This window comes from Malaya genurostris, chromosome 1 (genome assembly GCF_030247185.1).
Source record: "Malaya genurostris strain Urasoe2022 chromosome 1, Malgen_1.1, whole genome shotgun sequence".
NCBI lineage: Eukaryota > Metazoa > Arthropoda > Insecta > Diptera > Culicidae > Malaya > Malaya genurostris.
Genome location: NC_080570.1, coordinates 54,030,386 through 54,048,377, shown reverse-complemented (window position 1 = coordinate 54,048,377; position 17,992 = coordinate 54,030,386). Strand labels below are relative to the sequence as shown.

Below are 17,992 nucleotides of genomic sequence, written 5' to 3'. Positions count from 1 at the left end.
GGAGATGTGCGTCTAACGTGTAGTGATTGGACATGAGTCGACATCACACGAATGAAATCCCTACTCACATCCAGTTCCCTGAACCATGCCTTTGTCGATATTTTCGGAATAATTGAGTGCATCAACCGACCCAGATCATCTTTATCCCAAGAAGCTTGCCAGCTGGCAAGTGTTCTTTGGCGAGACGAGCTATAGAATTCGTTGAAAGCAATCGGTCTCTCATAAATTTCACCCTCAATAGCACCACGTTGGGCTAAAATATCGGCTCTTTCATTGCCAGGAATGAAGCAATGAGCCGGGACCCAGACTATAGTGATTAGATAATTATTGTTCAATATGTCGTTCAGGCACTGTTTTATTTTGCCCAGGAAAAACGGTTCAGTCTTGTCAGTCATGTTTGAGCGAATGGCTTCAATTGCACTTAGACTATCTGTGAAGAGGAAATAATGGTTTGGGGATAATGTGACGATTACACTCAAACTATAATGAACTGCTGCTAACTCTGCTATATAAGCAGATGCAGGTTCTTGAAGCCTAAATGAGGCCGAAACATTATTGTTGAACATACCAAACCCTGTCGCTTCTTCAATTCGCGATCCGTCCGTGTAAAACATTTTCTCAGAGTCAATATGCCTGAACTTACTTGAAAATATTTTTGGGATTTCCGTCGAGCGTAGATGATCCGGGATTCCACGCACTTCGCGCTGCATGGATGTATCGAAAAATAAAGTTGAGTCAGGGACATTTAGGGGGCTGTCACGGATAGGAATATATCTTGATGGGTCGATTTCTTGTGACATGTGATTAAAATATACTGTCATGAATTTTGTTTGAGATCGAAGCTCGACTAGTCGTTCGAAATTATTAATTACCATGGGATTCAGCACCTCACTTCTTATTAGCAGGCGTGATGAAAGCTCCCAAAATCGATCTTTTAATGGAAGAACTCCCGCCAGAACTTCAAGACTCATTGTATGTGTCGAATGCATGCAGCCTAAGGCAATTCGCAAACAACGGTACTGAATTCGCTCGAGTTTGATAATATGAGAGTTTGCAGCGGAACGAAAACAAACGCATCCATATTCCATCACTGAAAGTATCGTTGTTTGATACAATTTTATTAGATCTTGCGGATGAGCACCCCACCAAGATCCTGTTATTGTTCGAAGAAAATTTACTCTTTGTTGGCATTTCGTTATCAGATACCTAATGTGTCCTGCCCACGTGCATTTGGAATCGAACCACACCCCGAGGTATTTAAAAGTTAAAACCTGTTGTATCATTCTTCCCATCATATGAAGCTGAAGCTGCGCGGGATCATGCTTTCTTGAAAAGACGACTAACTCTGTTTTCTCCGCAGAGAATTCGATACCCAGATGAACTGCCCAAACGGACAAGTTATCTAAGGTATCTTGCAATGGTTTATGCAGATCAACAGCTTTGGGCCCAGTAACTGAAACCACGCCATCATCTGCCAATTGTCTTAGTGTACATGGGGTTACTAGACAGCTGTCAATGTCATTCACGTAAAAATTATAGAGGAGCGGACTGAGGCATGAGCCTTGAGGGAGACCCATGTAGCTAATTCTGAATGTTGCCAAAAATGTGAAAAATGCATGCGTTTCTCTGACAAAAGGTTGTGCAAATAAGTCGCTGGGAGTCCATGTTGGTAAAGCTTGTCTGAAAGAACATCAATGGAAACTGAATCAAATGCTCCTTTAATGTCTAAAAATACAGATGCCATTTGTTGTTTTTGAGCGAAGGCAATTTGGATGTCAGACGAAAGTAATGCAAGGCAATCATTCGTCCCTTTATTTCTACGGAAGCCAAACTGAGTATCTGACAACAAACCGTTCGTCTCATTCCAAGTGTCGAGACGTCGTAGAATAATTTTTTCGAACAATTTTCTGATGCAGGACAACATCGCAATGGGTCTATATGAGTTGTGATTGGAAGCTGGTTTCCCCGGCTTTTGAATGGCGATAACTTTTACTTGCCTCCAGTCAGGTGGAACAATATTTTGCTCAAGAAACTCGTTGAACAATTCCAACAAACGTCTTTTTGCGAGGTCGGGCAGATTCTTCACCAAGTTGAATTCAATTCTGTCCAATCCAGGAGCGTTATTGTTACAAGACATGAGTGCTATGGAAAATTCCATCATTGAAAATGGGTTATTAATAAAACCATTATTTGGAGGAGATCCCCGAATAATGCTCTGTGTAGGAACAGAATCTGGGCAAACTTTCCTAGCTAAGTCAAATATCCATCGGTTCGAGTATTCATCACTCTCATTGCCCAAGTTACGATTCCTCATTCGTCTGGCCGTATTCCAAAGAGTGCTCATTGAGGTTTCTCTTGACCTTCGACAAAATGTCTCCAATAGCTACATTTTTTGGCTCGAAGTATGCTCTTGTACTTGGTTTCTAAAACCATAAGTTTTTCAAAATTCTGAGGAGTTCCTCCTCCTCGTTTTAGAAACGTCTTGCAAGCATTTTGTTTTGCGAGTTTAGCCTCTGAGCACTCTTTGTCCCACCAGGGGTTGGGAGGCCTTCTATTAGTCGTTGGCCCAGTGAAGCGTTTAGTTTGGGATTGTTCTGCGGCCTCCAGAATCGAACAAACGAGGAAGTCATATTCTTCAAGTGGAGGGAGCTCTTCCATTGAATTCAAAATACTAGAGATACTACTTTGGTATTTAATCCAGTCGATATTTTTTGTCAAATCATATGGAATACTAGCTGAAGTAGCAATGCAATTGCTACTGCTAATTGAGATGATGATTGGTAAATGATCGCTACCGTGTAAATCAGGCAATATTTTCCAGGTGCAATCTAGTCGAATTGATGTTGAGCAAAGAGATAGATCTAATGCACTTGGGCGTGCAGGAGGTCTTGGGGCATAATTATTCATTAAGCAGATATGTGCTTCTGTGGCTCAGTCAATTAACTGACAGGCTTTATAATCTGATGTTTCTCGGTTCAAGTCGCGCTGTTTCTATCGATCTTTTTGCTATTCTCATATAGAAAAGTTATGCAATCACTGCGAAAACTGACTTTTGAACCGAGGCCCAGAGGGCCGAGTGTGATATTCCATTCGTGTCAGTTCATCGAGTACGCAAAATGTTTGTGTGTGTATGTGTATGTGCGTATGTGTGAATGTAACGTTTTTTTATCACTAAATTTTCTCGAAGATGACTGAACCGATTTTCACAAACTTAGATTCAAATAAATAGTCCCATACAAAATTCCTGGATATTATTTGGATCCGACTTCCGGTTCCGGAGTTATGAGGTAAAATGTGCGAACAAATTAAAATATGTGTTCTAACTTTTCTAATAGATGGCGCGACCGATTTTCACAACCGGTCTTGTGGTCCCATACGTGATTCCTGAAGTTCATCCGGATCTGACTTCCGGATCCGGAAATATAGGGTAAAGTGTACTAAAAATTTTATACCATCACTGAAAAGGGCGAAAAACCGTAAAAAATTCGACCTTAAATCTTAAAGTTGACAGTTTTTATCAGTAGACGGTCAAACAAACCTATTTCGGTTATTCTTTTAAGAATCGAAGAAAATTATTTTGAAGAATACTTTTGTATATGATAGTATGATTGATATGAGAAAGGCATCATTACACCACTAGGTGGATTAAAACAGGTTTTTTTTATTCCATTTTATTTGAAGTCATGTAATTTTCAAATCACTCAATTTTACATGTCCTTGAATATAACTTTGTGTGAAATACGATACTCTCTTTATATGCATCTTATAAGATGTAAAACCAGAAGATTTTTTCGAACTGTGTATTTTTTGCTACAAAATATCAGTAGATTGTTACTCAAATTTACTAACTAAATATAAAATATTCATAGTTTGATAAGCATACTAATATGTACTTTTTTTTACAGGATTGCATCAATAAAACATCAACGTGTCATCAATGGTAAGTTTATATATCACAACACAATAATTCCTCGTTCATTTTTTAAAGAAACTATTCGTATTCTTGCTAGAGAAATATGTATTTCGTCAGCTCCTTGAAGGCTTTTTCAGTATCTAATAACGGGTGGTTTTTTAGGAGGTTTGTTTTTTCAATAGGGATCACTCTATTATCTGAAAGTTGTTTTGACAATGTAAAGTGACGTACTTCTCTACTCAGTACTGTTTGGCAAATCGTCATGAATAGGGTAACTCCAGAAAAACGCTTCCAAATCGTCGATATTTATTTTCAAAATTAGTATTTAATTAAAACTGTTTATAGAACATTTCAGGAGTTTTGTTATGCACAATTTTAATCACCAAATTTTGGTCTACATTTACTCTTTTGGATGCCAAACCATCGACAAGAATGAGAAGATTGCGGTCTATGGGCTCTTGAAACTAACAAAAAAACACTCGCCTAACACTGAAGAAGTCTGAAAAGTAACGAACGAAATACGTATCTATCCTGAATGGGATGGAAACGTTGTGAAATAATGTGGATATTTTTTTCAGATTTATGCTTTCTAACGAGCTCTAATAAAATTCTCAACCAAAAACACTTCTTATGAGAAGTGGTTGATCCTGAAAAAAATATTAGGTACTTATAATTTAAGATTTTGCTTCTCAGAAGGTTCGCCCGAACTTTGGCTACAAATTATCAAATGTAGTAGAATTTAAAAAAGTGTGAAAAAGGGAAAAAAAACCTTCCTTTTGATTGTAGAAGAAAGGGGAAAATTTCGATCCACACATTGATTGATAACTGATAACTCGTCCGAAAATCGTAAATTCTCAAAATTGTAAAAATAAATGTTAAATATGGCAAACGCAGATAAAAGGAGTTATGTTGAATTGCTAATAAAGATGGCCAATAAATTGATATTGTTATCAAAAACTAGTCCAAATAAATTGTAAGGATCCAAACTGAATAAAAATACATCACTTATAGAAATCGGCGTTTTTTTCTCAAAATTATTCAATGTTTACATACAGACATAAAAGTTGGAGCACCCTGTGGAAGCAAAACACTTCTGGGTCATTTCGACGAAAGCCGTTTCGCCAAAAGCCATTTTATCGAAAGGGTCATTTTGCCTAATCGTACAATTTTCTTAATATCGTAATCGGAATTGATCCCGTTTTCGATCATTTTCAATGTTTCAATCCACTAGACGAAAAATATTTGTTGTCGTTTTTGCCCTGAAGAGGAAGCGATATTCCTTCGAAACGTCGGCTTTTAACGCAAAATAAATTTTTTGTAAAGCAACACTTGACCAAAAAGCCATCTTTCAATAAATTTAAAATAAAGTCAAATGAACGATACACAATCGTACCGAATAAAATCAAAAACTTTCCTTGGATATAAACTACCATAACCTTTTCACTTTGTAAACAGTCATATCAAGTTACTATAGACTTAAATCTGGCAACACTGCACGCTGTACAAATTGAACAAGGCACACTGTGTGCTAGGCGGTGGTGTTTTCTTTTTCCGTACCGATGCGTACCGATTTTGCATCATTTTGTATGGCAGCTTGAAAGTTTTGATATTCATTGTCCTATAGTTTCGGAACCGGAAGGCGGATCTGGATGGAATAGCATAGTATCGTTTAAGACACTGAGAGCTTCAATTTGAATCATGATTTGTAAGAATCGGTTTAACCATTGCACTATGGTCCGAAACGGGAAATTAGCGTGACAAAAATATTTTCACTATTAAATATTAGTTTTTTGTAGTTGATGTCTTCACAAAAGTTGTTTGTAATCAAATGGCGCTCCTTTTGATGAAAAAAGCTAATAGGGTGGTCCTTATTTAGATTGAAATCTGAAATCTATCTTTCTTAATTGAACTCAAAAATGATTTTGTTGTACAATAAAGTTGTAGGAAATTTTATTGCAAGCAACTTTGCTCAAAAAAGCACCTCTCTAGCTCTTCATTTGATCGAGTTACATCAATTTTCCCGAGTAAAAGTAGGGTGGCTCCTGAAAAATCACTTTTTTGTTCTAACTTTTTTATGAAACGTTCCACCGAAAAGTTGTCTTCAGAAGAATTGTTGACACAATTTTGCTCAACCAAGCTTTTTCATATGAGCTACCAGTAAAGAGTTATGATTGTTTTTTCATCAAAAACTAGTCATGCTTCAAATATCAATATTCATTAGATGCCAGATCGATAAAAATGTATCCTATGCGGTTCCTGAAAGGTCATAATATAAGTAAAAATTCAAGAGAAAATTGGAAGGGTGTTATTTTTTTAACTTATTTAAATTAGTTTTGAAAATACCTTTCAAAAACTCAAAAACATTGCATAACTCTTAAACGCTATAACGTATCAACATACTTTCTTCAGCAAAATAATAGTATCAAATTAGTAAACCCTAGTAACTTTTTTAATCAAAAGGAGCGCCATTTGATTACAAACAACTTTTGTGAAGACATCAACTACAAAAAACTAATATTTAATAGTGAAAACATTTTTGTCACGCTAATTCCCCGTTTCGGACCACTGTGCATTGCTAAGAAGTCGAAGTTAGTTCCGTTTTTGAAGCGTTTCTTCACTATTACGTGTGCTTTCGGAAGATCTAGATCTAGTACTAGTATAAGTAGATTTATATAGCCACTAACTCACAAGGTCTGTCAACTAGATTCATTTACCAGTAAGTTTTATTGAAATTTGCATCTCGTTTCGTCATCACTTTTGAAAAAATACTCATGAAATTGAAAAATTTCTACTTATCGTGCTTTAATACCGGAACCGAAAGTCGGATCTGAATCAAGTTTTCGGGGACTTTACAAATAATTTCAAAATCTTTTATTTTCATCTTAGTTTGTAAAAATCAGTTGAGAAATCTCCGACAAAATTGAGCTGAGAAATTTTCATAGATTTGTACATATTGCCTTATAATCCCTAAACCGAAAGTCGGATCGGGATAAAATTTAATAGCGATCTACGGAATCATAAGACCTTTCGTATGAATTTGAGTTTGTGAATATCGGTTCAGTCATCTCTGAGAAAATCGAGTGACATTATTTGTCACATACACACAAACATATATACATACACACATAGAAATTTGTTCAATTCGTCGAGCTGAGTCGAATGGTATATGACATTCTGACACTAAATCTCGACTTTTGATGTAACTCTAAGACATTGCATTAAACAAAAATTTTGGATTTCGGAGATTTCATGTAAAGGGTGATTTTTTAAGAGCTTGAGAACTTTTTTAAACAATAAAACGCATAAAATTTGCAAAATCTCATCGGTTCTTTATTTTAAACGTTAGATTGGTACATGACATTTACTTTTTGAAGATAATTTCATTTAAATGTTGACCGCGGCTGCGTCTTAGGTGGTCCATTCGGAAAGTCCAATTTTGGGCAACTTTTTCGAGCATTTCGGCCGGAATAGCCCGAATTTCTTCGGAAATGTTGTCTTCCAAAGCTGGAATAGTTACTGGCTTATTTCTGTAGACTTTAGACTTGACGTAGCCCCACAAAAAATAGTCTAAAGGCGTCAAATCGCATGATCTTGGTGGCCAACTTACCGGTCCATTTCTTGAGATGAATTGTTCTCCGAAGTTTTCCCTCAAAATGGCCATAGAATCGCGAGCTGTGTGGCATGTAGCGCCATCTTGTTGAAACCACATGTCTACCAAGTTCAGTTCTTCCATTTTTGGCAACAAAAAGTTTGTTAGCATCGAACGATAGCGATCGCCATTCACTGTAACGTTGCGTCCAACAGCATCTTTGAAAAAATACGGTCCAATGATTCCACCAGCGTACAAACCACACCAAACAGTGCATTTTTCGGGATGCATGGGCAGTTCTTGAATGGCTTCTGGTTGCTCTTCACTCCAAATGCGGCAATTTTGCTTATTTACGTAGCCATTCAACCAGAAATGAGCCTCATCGCTGAACAAAATTTGTCGATAAAAAAGCGGATTTTCCGAATGGACCACCTAAGACGCAGCCGCGGTCAACATTTAAATGAAATTATCTTCAAAAAGTAAATGTCATGTACCAATCTAACGTTTAAAATAAAGAACCGATGAGATTTTGCAAATTTTATGCGTTTTATTGTTTAAAAAAGTTCTCAAGCTCTTAAAAAATCACCCTTTACTTCATCCAGTTTTGATATTTTAGATCGAAAATTTTAAAACTTTAGCCGCCAGGCGCACCCCTTACCTAAATCCGATTTAGCATGGGGATTTTTTTAGAGGTGCTTAAACTTTTGAATGCTACCGCTGTACGAAACTAGAGATGATCCCAAAATAATGGCACCCTTATATATGTTAGAGCGGTAAAAAACAACGTGTTTTGTCGGTCACGTCACTTATACCATCATATCTCCGGAACGATAAATCACAGCCTTTTGATAGTGGAGCTTTGATTGACTCAATAGTAACATTCAAATGAGCCTAGGCTTGTTGAAATCGGCCATCTCCGAGAAAATTGCGCGGTAAAAAAGGTGGGTGGGTAATGTCAGAGAGATAACCGGATGACGTGACTATGAATAAAATGGATGGTTCAGTTTCTTTGATGATGGAACTGAACTTTGGGTTTGAATTGTGAAGTTCAATTTTGGTGCTAGATTCTGGAATTGAATTCTGAACCTGAACTCGGGAAATGAATTCTGAAACTGAATTTTAGAGCTGGGTTGTACAGCTGATCAATAAACCTGTGCTCTGAACTGAATTCGAGATAAAATTTCTGGTTTAGCAATGAATTTTAAACTCTATACCCAGACTTCGATCTACAGTAGAATTTTATTTACTGAATTCCGGTCAAGAATTCAGTTTTCATATTCGGATCCATAACTCAGCTCCGGAGTTTACTTCCAAAATCTGAGTTCTTGTCTTGAATTTCCAGAATTTTAGATTGAAAACTCAAAATTTATTAGAATTCTGAAACTGAATTCAGTTTCAAAAATCTAAGTATAGAATTCATCTCCGAAAATTGGTTTCTGAGTCCAGGTCTAGAATATATATCCTGATCTTAGCACCAAATTTCGGTTCCAAAATTCAGGCCCAGATTAAAGTTCTGAAATTTATTTTCAGTTCCAGAATTCTGGACTTGGATTCTGGACGAAGAACTGAATTTTAGAATCTAGAATCTGGATTTTAGAAATGAAAACAGATAATCGGGTCTAGGATTCTGAAACTGAATTTCAAAGCTAAAATTTAAGAATTGGATTCTGGACTCGTATTGTGGTCTGAAGCGAACGAGTCAACCACGTCAAGGTAGAATAAATGAAGCTTCTTATTTGTACCTTGTCCCTGGTTGGCGGTTCAGTGCATAGGACGTTGGTCTTACAAGCCAGTTGTCGTATGTTCGAGCCCCGACCTGGAAGGGTTCTTAGTGTCAGTAGGATCCATAGTACTAGCCATGTAATGATTCTGTACACTAAGTATCGGCTGCGAAGTCTGTTGAAACAGAAAGGCCAAATTCCACAAAAGGAATGTAATGCCAAGACTTTGCTTTTATTTGTACCTTCTTTACTTATCACATTTTAGAAGAAAAAAAATTTCGCGTTATTTGTGGCTATTTCATACCACTAAAAATTCTATCACAAATTACTGATTATGTCTCCGAAAACGTGGAGAAAAAATTATGCTGATAGGTGAAATAAATCAAGAAATATTCACAATTAAAAATCTATCGCTTACCCTTATGAAATATTTTGAAAAGGCGTTACATAGTAAAGTAAGATGTAGGTATTCACGTCAAAAACTACCCGGCGAACGACCAAAATTAGGTTAAAGCCGGGTATAAATAAACGATATAAAAAAAAACGTCAAAGACAACTCGTTTTGTTGGTTACGTCACTTATATCATCATATCTCCGGAACCAGAAGTCACAGTCATTTGATCTTTGAACTTGATCAATGGCCCAACAGTAGCTTTCAAAGTTTATTAAAATAGGTTCAATCATCTATGAGAAAATTGAGCGGTGAATATATCTTCGAAAAATGCACCCACACATACATACACAGACATTTTCCGATCTCGTCGAGCTGCGTCGAATGGTATATAACACTATGAGTATTCGATGCTCCGTTCGAAAGTCATTTTTCCAGCAATTCTAATACTTTTCTATATAGAAAGACAAAAATATCTAATGTTTCTTCGCCACATCGTGTTGTGCTGTCCAACCTCGCTGCCACTCTGCCTAACTAAACATAGAAAGCTAGCTTTGAGAAGTCCGGGCAAATGAGTCACAGGTTACAGGTTTGTATGTGAATGGCCGTCGCTTCCGATTTAGCTGGCGTCGTCTGGCTTCGGTTACGCGGCTGCGCCACGTCAATGATCTAGAAAACTATCTAACAAATAAATATTTTAATGAATTCCCAGAATTTGTAGGTTTTCAATTAACTTCGGCGAAATGACTCTTTCGACGATATCGCTTTTAGCTAAATGATTCTTTCGGTGAAACGATTTTCGGCGAAATGGTTTTCGGTTAAATGACCCGCTCCCTTTTTAAGAGCTGAGACATGTAATTGTATCAATGCGGTAAAATTTCATTTCTATCGATTTTTTTTTATCAAAATGGAATTTATCGCCGTTGACTGTCAGCATCAGTGCGGTAAAATTTCATTTTCAATCGAATGATATCAGATGAAAATGAAATTTATGGCCACTAACCGTCAGCATATCGATACAAAATCATATGACTTTTGCTGCCATTTTCACCGTCAGTTGAATAATCGTACCTAGTCATTTGAAGTTTTGCTTACTCAGTTTCAAGTGCCAAGAAGTCTATCTCCTTCATTGTCTTCGCTGTTGGTAGTGAGCAAGTTCGAATGAATAGAATTATAGATGGAGTAAAGTATTAAAAATAAAAATTGAAGGAGGAAACTAGGGTAAGGGCTTCCTATTTCATCTCATTTGTAAGGACGTTACCTTAAAAACCTGATTTAGCCATCAAAATCACTACGATTTATTCATATTTCTGCTTAATTTGCCTTGCTCCACATTGGGAATTGATTTACATTCCTTGGAAATTAAAATAATAATTAAAAAATCAGCTAAAAACACTTCTGATATGTCCACTGCTGTGCTCCTAATTAAATCTCAAAGGTTTTATATTCATCCTATCGTTGGTCCTTTATTCATCCCATAAATTAGCACTGGCGACAGCAATCAAAACCAAAATATTGCACTATTACACTCTCAGGTTCAATTTGTCAGAATTTTTCTTAAAAAGGGCCTAATGCCAACTATGACACAACACACGATATTTTAAAAAACTGTTAGGAATCATTTCGACGTTTAAAATTTTTTGAATCGTTTTTATTACCTTTCGTTTCAAATTTAAAATTTTACTCTGCAATTAATTTGGAGAACTTAAAAAAAACAAAAGAAGAATTGTTACTATTTAGGTATTATCTCTTCTAAAAACAAAATGTAGAACCAGAGATGCCAGTCATACAGATTTATCTGTATTGTATTGATTTTTGCGTTCGCGTTCGTTAGATCAGATTACAGATTTTCTAAATTTAATACAGATTTGTAAAGGTTCATAGAAAGCGAGAAGTAAAACGTTAGACTTTTCTCTCTGAGTATCTATTAGTATTTGATTACAGTACTTCTTTAAAAGTTTATTAATCAACGGACAAATCACATGTAAAAATGGAAATCTTTTGTGCAAATGTTTGATGATGAACACTGATAAACATTTATATTAAAATTTAAAACCAATTTGTATTTTATTTGAATTTGAATTTGATTCATTTTATTAGTGAAAACAGATAGAGCAGATACATATTTTATATATCTGGCATCTCTGTGCACAGCCGATGAAACACACACATTTAACAGTGTTATGGTGACGTATAGTGGAAAGAAACCAGTGCTACTAGATTTACCACAATGGTTATTTGATTAGTATTTAACACGCTCTATTTGGAATATTAGAATTCGAAACAGTTTTATTTATATATGAATATCAATGATATAATTAAACTAATGTCACGGATACCAAAAAATACTTGTTGATGATAATTTAAAGAAGAAAAAAATTTGTTTTTTATTTAACTTTATGAAAAAAATTGGCAACCTTGCGATACGAAATGAGATGAAAACAAAGCGCAATCAAGTGAATTAGGTACAAATTTTCATCTCATATTTTTCATTGCATTAATTGCTTATCTGGTAATTTCAGAAGTCTTTAATCGTTGAATAAACAAAGAAAAAGTTAACATTACTAACTATAAAGTCATCCTACATTGAAGAGTTGTGTAATTATGTGAAATAGTGATCATGTTTTGAGACGAATCAATTAGTAAATATTCAGAAACATGATGAATTGTAAAACTTCAGACGAAAGTGGTTCCTAAATCGAAAAGTGAGTTTATTTTAAATGAAAAAAGCGATCGTTGACGGTTTTTTTACAGGGTCCGGCACTCGAAGTGTAACCAACTAAAAAGGCCCTAAATTCAGTTTGGAAAATTACTTTTACTTAATTCAAAGTACAAAATGTGTAAAAATAATACAAAATTCAGAATCAATTCACTTTTGCTCGATATGACCACCTTTTGCCTTGACTTGATGACTTGAGAGAGCGAAGGAGTTGCTTCGTTTGGCCGAAAGCGGTCAATTTCCGAACATTGTATTTTCTGACGAGAAAATTTTTCCAATTGAGCAATTCGTAAACTCTCAAAACGATAGGGTTTACTTGACCGACCGTTCATACGAGAATTTGAGTCATCGATTGGCCACCAGGAGGCAGCACCCGCAACAGATAATGGTAACCGCAGATGGGCGCTCTCCAATCGTTTTCATCGAGCCTGGCGTCAAGGTAAATGCGACATATTATCGGGAAAGTATTCTGGAGGTTGCTTTGAAGCCGTGGGCAGACAAACATTTCGGTGGCAGACCATGGACGTTTCAGCAGGACTCGGCACCGTCTCACAAAGCTCGAGTGAACCAAGAATGGCTGAAAAACAACGTTCCGAACTTCATCACGTCCACACAATGGCTCTCGAATTCACCAGATGCGAATCCAATGGATTATTCTCTTTGGGCCATTTTGGAGAGCAAAGTCCGAACTAAAAGATACACCAGTCTCGAGGCGCTGAAAAAAGTTATTGTCCGCGAGTGGGCCAAAATACCTGCAAGTCACATTCGGCCAAACGAAGCAAATCCTTTGCTCTCTCAAGTCATCAAGTCAAGGCAAAAGGTGGTCATATCGAGCAAAAGTGAATTGATTCTGAATTTTGTATTATTTTTACACATTTTGTACTTTGAATTAAGTAAAAGTAATTTACCAAACTGAATTGATGGCCTTTTTAATTGGTTACACTTCGAGTGCCGGACCCTGTAAACTATTTTTGCCAATTTGAAAGTGTGGCAAAACCTAGAATAAATGTTTTAAAACGTTCCACAGTTTTGTTCAGGTACGTTTAAAGATATGATTAATGTTCAAAGTTAAAAGGTGAAGGAATGAGATGGTAATTGGAGCTGAGATGAAATAGGGAGCCCTTACCCTATTAATTTATGTGTGTTCTGTAATTGATATTTCAGCTATCCGGTTTGTCTTTCATCTATTATCTTGAACCAATTCGAATGTTAACATGTACCTCATTTGAAGGCCGCTCTCACACTATTGAAAGCGATATTTTGTTACTTCAAGAGATCTAGTGACGGTGGTCAAACTGAGCCTCGATTGGAAGAGAGACAAGTGAAAAACTGAATGCTGCCGGTTCGGTACGTCAGCGAACGTTGTGTGTGTCAGAGTGTGAAGTTTACTGCAGTAGAGAGATCGTCAGTGTGTTTCACATTCGGTTTCAATTGAATTGAATAAAATTTTACTGCACTGGTCAGCATTTCCCTTCTCATTCATTTTACTTTTTTGCCGAAGCTCGCAGAATTCATCGTCAATTGAATAACCGTACCTAGTCACTTGATGTTTTGCTTGCTCAGTTTGTAGTTCTAAGTAGTCTACCTGTTTCATTGTCTTCACAGTGGATAGTGAGCAAGTGCGAATGAATCAACTCGATCAACTCGATAACACAAAACTCTCTCCGACCATAATGACAAATAGATCAATTATAACCAGCAAGTTAAAATAGATAATTTCGACTAGTTAAAATGTTTTGAGATGTGTTTCGAAATATTAAAAATGAAAATTAAAAGAAGGATCAATCAATTTATGTTTATTTTGTAATTCATATTTCAGTTATCATGACTGGTTTATTTTTCATCCATTATCTTATACCAATTCGAATGTTTACATGAACCTCACTTGAAGACCGCTCTCTCATTCAATTGTAAGAGATATTTTGTTACTTCAAGAGATAAACTGACGGTGGTTAAATTGAGCTTCGGTAAAAAAACAAACAAATGAAGGACGCCCATTCGGTGCGACAGCGAAGGTTGTGTGTTAGAATGTGAAGTTTACTGCAGTAGAGTGCTCGTCAGTGTTTGCACACATTCGATTTCAATTGAATTGAATGAAGTTTTACAGTATATTCCAGGTTTATCTGCGGATAAATTGATTCATAACATTTTCTTATTTATTTGAGAAAACGAAACAAATTGTATGGGTGTGGTAGTCACATTCTGAATGCAAAAACGCTAATCTTACCTCAGGTTTTAATATCCTAAGGATAACGACACGTTCGAATAAAATCATGAATTTGTCAACTGAAATTCAAAGCCACATCTTCGTTATTAAGAACTAACAAACAGTAAAAGAAAGGTGCGTAAGAAATGCAAACTCATTCCAACAGATCCACTGGAACGAGTTTCACGCAACAAAGAAGCTTTGTCGTAATACCTAAGTAATGTGATTACGACAGCAGTATTCATTCCCAGTGCAATTTATCCTCCCCCCTTCCATTCAGTCATTCAGTAAAACTTCCACACTGAAAATTACCCGTCGAGTCCTTTTGCCGGAAGGTTAGAAGACTTGGTTGGCCTTCCTGATGCTGTCGAGTGCCAGTTTTTTTTTTGATTTCGCTCCTGCCAACAGATGACGTTGATGCTGTTCGGAACTACTCGAGGACTACGTCGATGATGATGATGATGATGATGAGGAGAATGGCGCTGCTGCCACTGCTCCTGGCGACGACGACGACGACGACGGATGACGACGATGATGATGACGAAGCAACTTTCAATGAATGGGTGTTTGAATCCTTTTAAGCTCTTAGTGCCTACCAATTTGCATGAAACGTCAAACATACGTGGTCGGTTGGGTTGGAGTTTTAAATACTGCCGACCAAAGCTGCATAGTGAGACAGACAGAAAGAGAGAGAGAGAGAGAGACCGTTGGATCCATTGGACTATAGTTAGAATCGCACTGGGACCGGAAGAGAAAAATAAAAAAAACGGGCCATCGTTAGCACAGATACAAGAAAGTGTATCACATTTTCGAAATTGGTCCCTGTGTATGTTTTCTACTTGCTACTTGCTATAATGGCTAGAACCGACGCTAAAAACGACGCCGGCCTCTTTGATGTTCTCGGTTCATTCACATGCGGTCGAGTGACGGCGGTTTGTGGCGGGCAAATGAGAAGTACGTGCTGACAGATATACGCCGATCGAGCTAAGGAAATGCAAAACTAAGAGACTGGGTTAAACCGGCTGACAGTTTGACAGTTAAGTATTAGGAAAGCCGGGGAAGTGCACGTGCACTTGAAACTAGGACATTTTTCTAGAGAGATCTGCAAACTGCAAGGCTGAACACTAGAAAGCCATGACACGGATACGGGATGCTTCACGAAGTCGGACTATAATTGATATAGTTGAAAACTGATAGTTTTTGAGGATCTAAATAAAAAACGTGAAATAAAAGCTTCAGTCTGACGTTTCGAACCAGAAGTTAAACTGCTAAGTTGCGCTGCCTTCTCTATCGGATCATCGGAAAAATCGAAGACGAAGCGAAAATAGTGAAACTAAAAACCTCGAAATGATTGTCACATTTGCAATAATAATTCGACCATCACCGAAAAGATTCGGAAAACCCAATGCCACCCAGAAACGTTGACGCATGGAGCAACACCACATGGACTAATGCCGAGCACCTTTGGCAACACATATTAAACGACTGACGGTGTCCGAATTGAAATGTAACTTGCAACGGACCTCCTCGTCTGCCTCTCCTGATTCACCTGCCCGGTTTAACAGAACAACCCAAATTCCGATCGTTTTTCCAGGTAATCAGAACGCTCGCAACCAGACGTGCTGATCAAATTTTGCTTTCATGTTTAAATTAAAAACACAACTCATCTTCGGATGCCAGTCATTTTTCCCAGGGAGTCGTCCTACCGAGACTGAATCCGACGACAGACAACTGAAAGCCCCGGTTCCCAGTGAATTTGCAGTGAATTCCGGAAACCGACCGGGAAACCATCCAAAAGACAGCCAACAAACCAACAACAACAACAGCACAGGAGTGATTTAGCTGTCAATTTCTGAGTACTCTCGTCCAAACACGTGTCTAATTCGTCAAATTGAAACTTCGAAACCACCACAGTTCTCAGTTGTTCCACACGGAATAACCAACCACCGTCTCCCTCCATTCGCCTCCTTCCCCGACCCGACTGGTACCCGAACCGTGTTCCATGTCCGAAAACGGTTCGAGCTGCCGGTTCCACTTAATGTTCTCGTACAGATGGGATCACTAATTTAAACGAATTGTCTCTTCATCATCCCTTTTTCCGCTCTGTACGCATTCCGAAACTGACGTTGATGTGAGCATTTAGGAAATTCCACCTTTGTCTTTAACTCGGGGTCCGCGTGTTGATGTGCGTGTGTGTATGTGTTTGTACGTGTGTTCTTCGTGTGTCATTCGATTGCAGTGAGACTGATACTGACTTGAAAAAACGTCTCAGTCAGGGTTGAATGCGTTTGAAAAACTAATACGGAACGAATTTGTTTCTCTAGGAAGCAAAATCACTCATTTCACAGAAGTCACTTAAATACCGTCAATTGGTTTCGTTATTTTCGGCACATCACAATAGACATTGCACGTTTAGTGTAAACAAATGCGTTGCAAAAAGCAACGACTTAACGTCTGCTTAGCGGATTATGCGCGAGGTGGCATTAGCAGTTTAACATAATCTGCTAATGCATTAAGGAGCTGAATGAGAAACGTAAATAATTGTATTTTGGAATGAAAACCGGATAAATACTTTGAGTGCAAACAAAAGCCGGACACGGATTTTGCAATGCAAAAATCGTTTAAAAACGTAATTTTTACTTGAACCCCGTTTAAAGATTTAGGATTTCAAAAACCGGATAAAAACATAAAGTTTAAGAGCCGGACAAAACTTAGCCGGTCCTTCAGAAACAAATGTTTTTTTTTCGGTTCTTGCATTAAAGGTTTTTCTGACACGTGTCGCTGTGGAACGCAGCATGGATCTGGCCGCCCGCAGTAAACCATGCTTCTTCCGCAGCGGCAGTCGGTAAACAAAAAACTTTGAATGCATGAACCGAATAAAAACATTTGTTTCAGAAGATCCGGCTATGTTTTTGTTCGGTTTCTGCGTTCATATTTTTTTTTTGTCCAGCTCTTGCGGCTCCGGCACTTTTCTGATTGTTGCAACCAGCCGTTAAAAAAAAGATGATAAGATACACAGTTGCACTACCAGTTAAATTTGCACTGCCATGCTTGAAAAAGTCTAGAGCGAAAAAATTTTTCGATGCAAATGAGCTTGATTTAAGTATGCAATGTCATTTCTAATTTGGTCGTGCGAAGTAATAAAAACTATTTACTCGGCAAACAATTGTGTTGTAGTGGGTAACACATGGATCAATAAATCCCGAGACTAACAATAGAAACAAAATTTTTTTTGCAAAATTTTTTTTTATTCATCAACATAATCACCTTTTAGGGTGATACAATGGTTCCAACGTTTTTCCAATTTTTCAATATCATGTTTATAAAAAAAATTATCTTTCACTTCAAAATAAGCTTCAGTTTCAGCGATGACCTCCTCATTTGAGCCAAATCTTTTTCCCTGGAGCATTTTTTTAAGATCAGCAAAGAGCCAGTAGTCACTGGGGGCTAAAT

General features: G+C 37.3%; 1 protein-coding gene across 3 annotated transcripts in view; it reads left to right on the top strand.

Annotated features, from left to right (window-relative positions):
- The window catches only part of LOC131439674 (alpha-mannosidase 2), a 370,256-nt gene that overhangs the window by 160,501 nt on the left and 191,763 nt on the right, over window positions 1-17,992 (top strand). For all 3 annotated transcript variants that reach the window (XM_058610992.1, XM_058610994.1, XM_058610988.1), the window contains one exon: window positions 3,906-3,940. The gene's annotated coding sequence lies outside the window, so the exon portion shown is untranslated. The remainder of the gene's footprint in view (window positions 1-3,905; window positions 3,941-17,992) is intronic.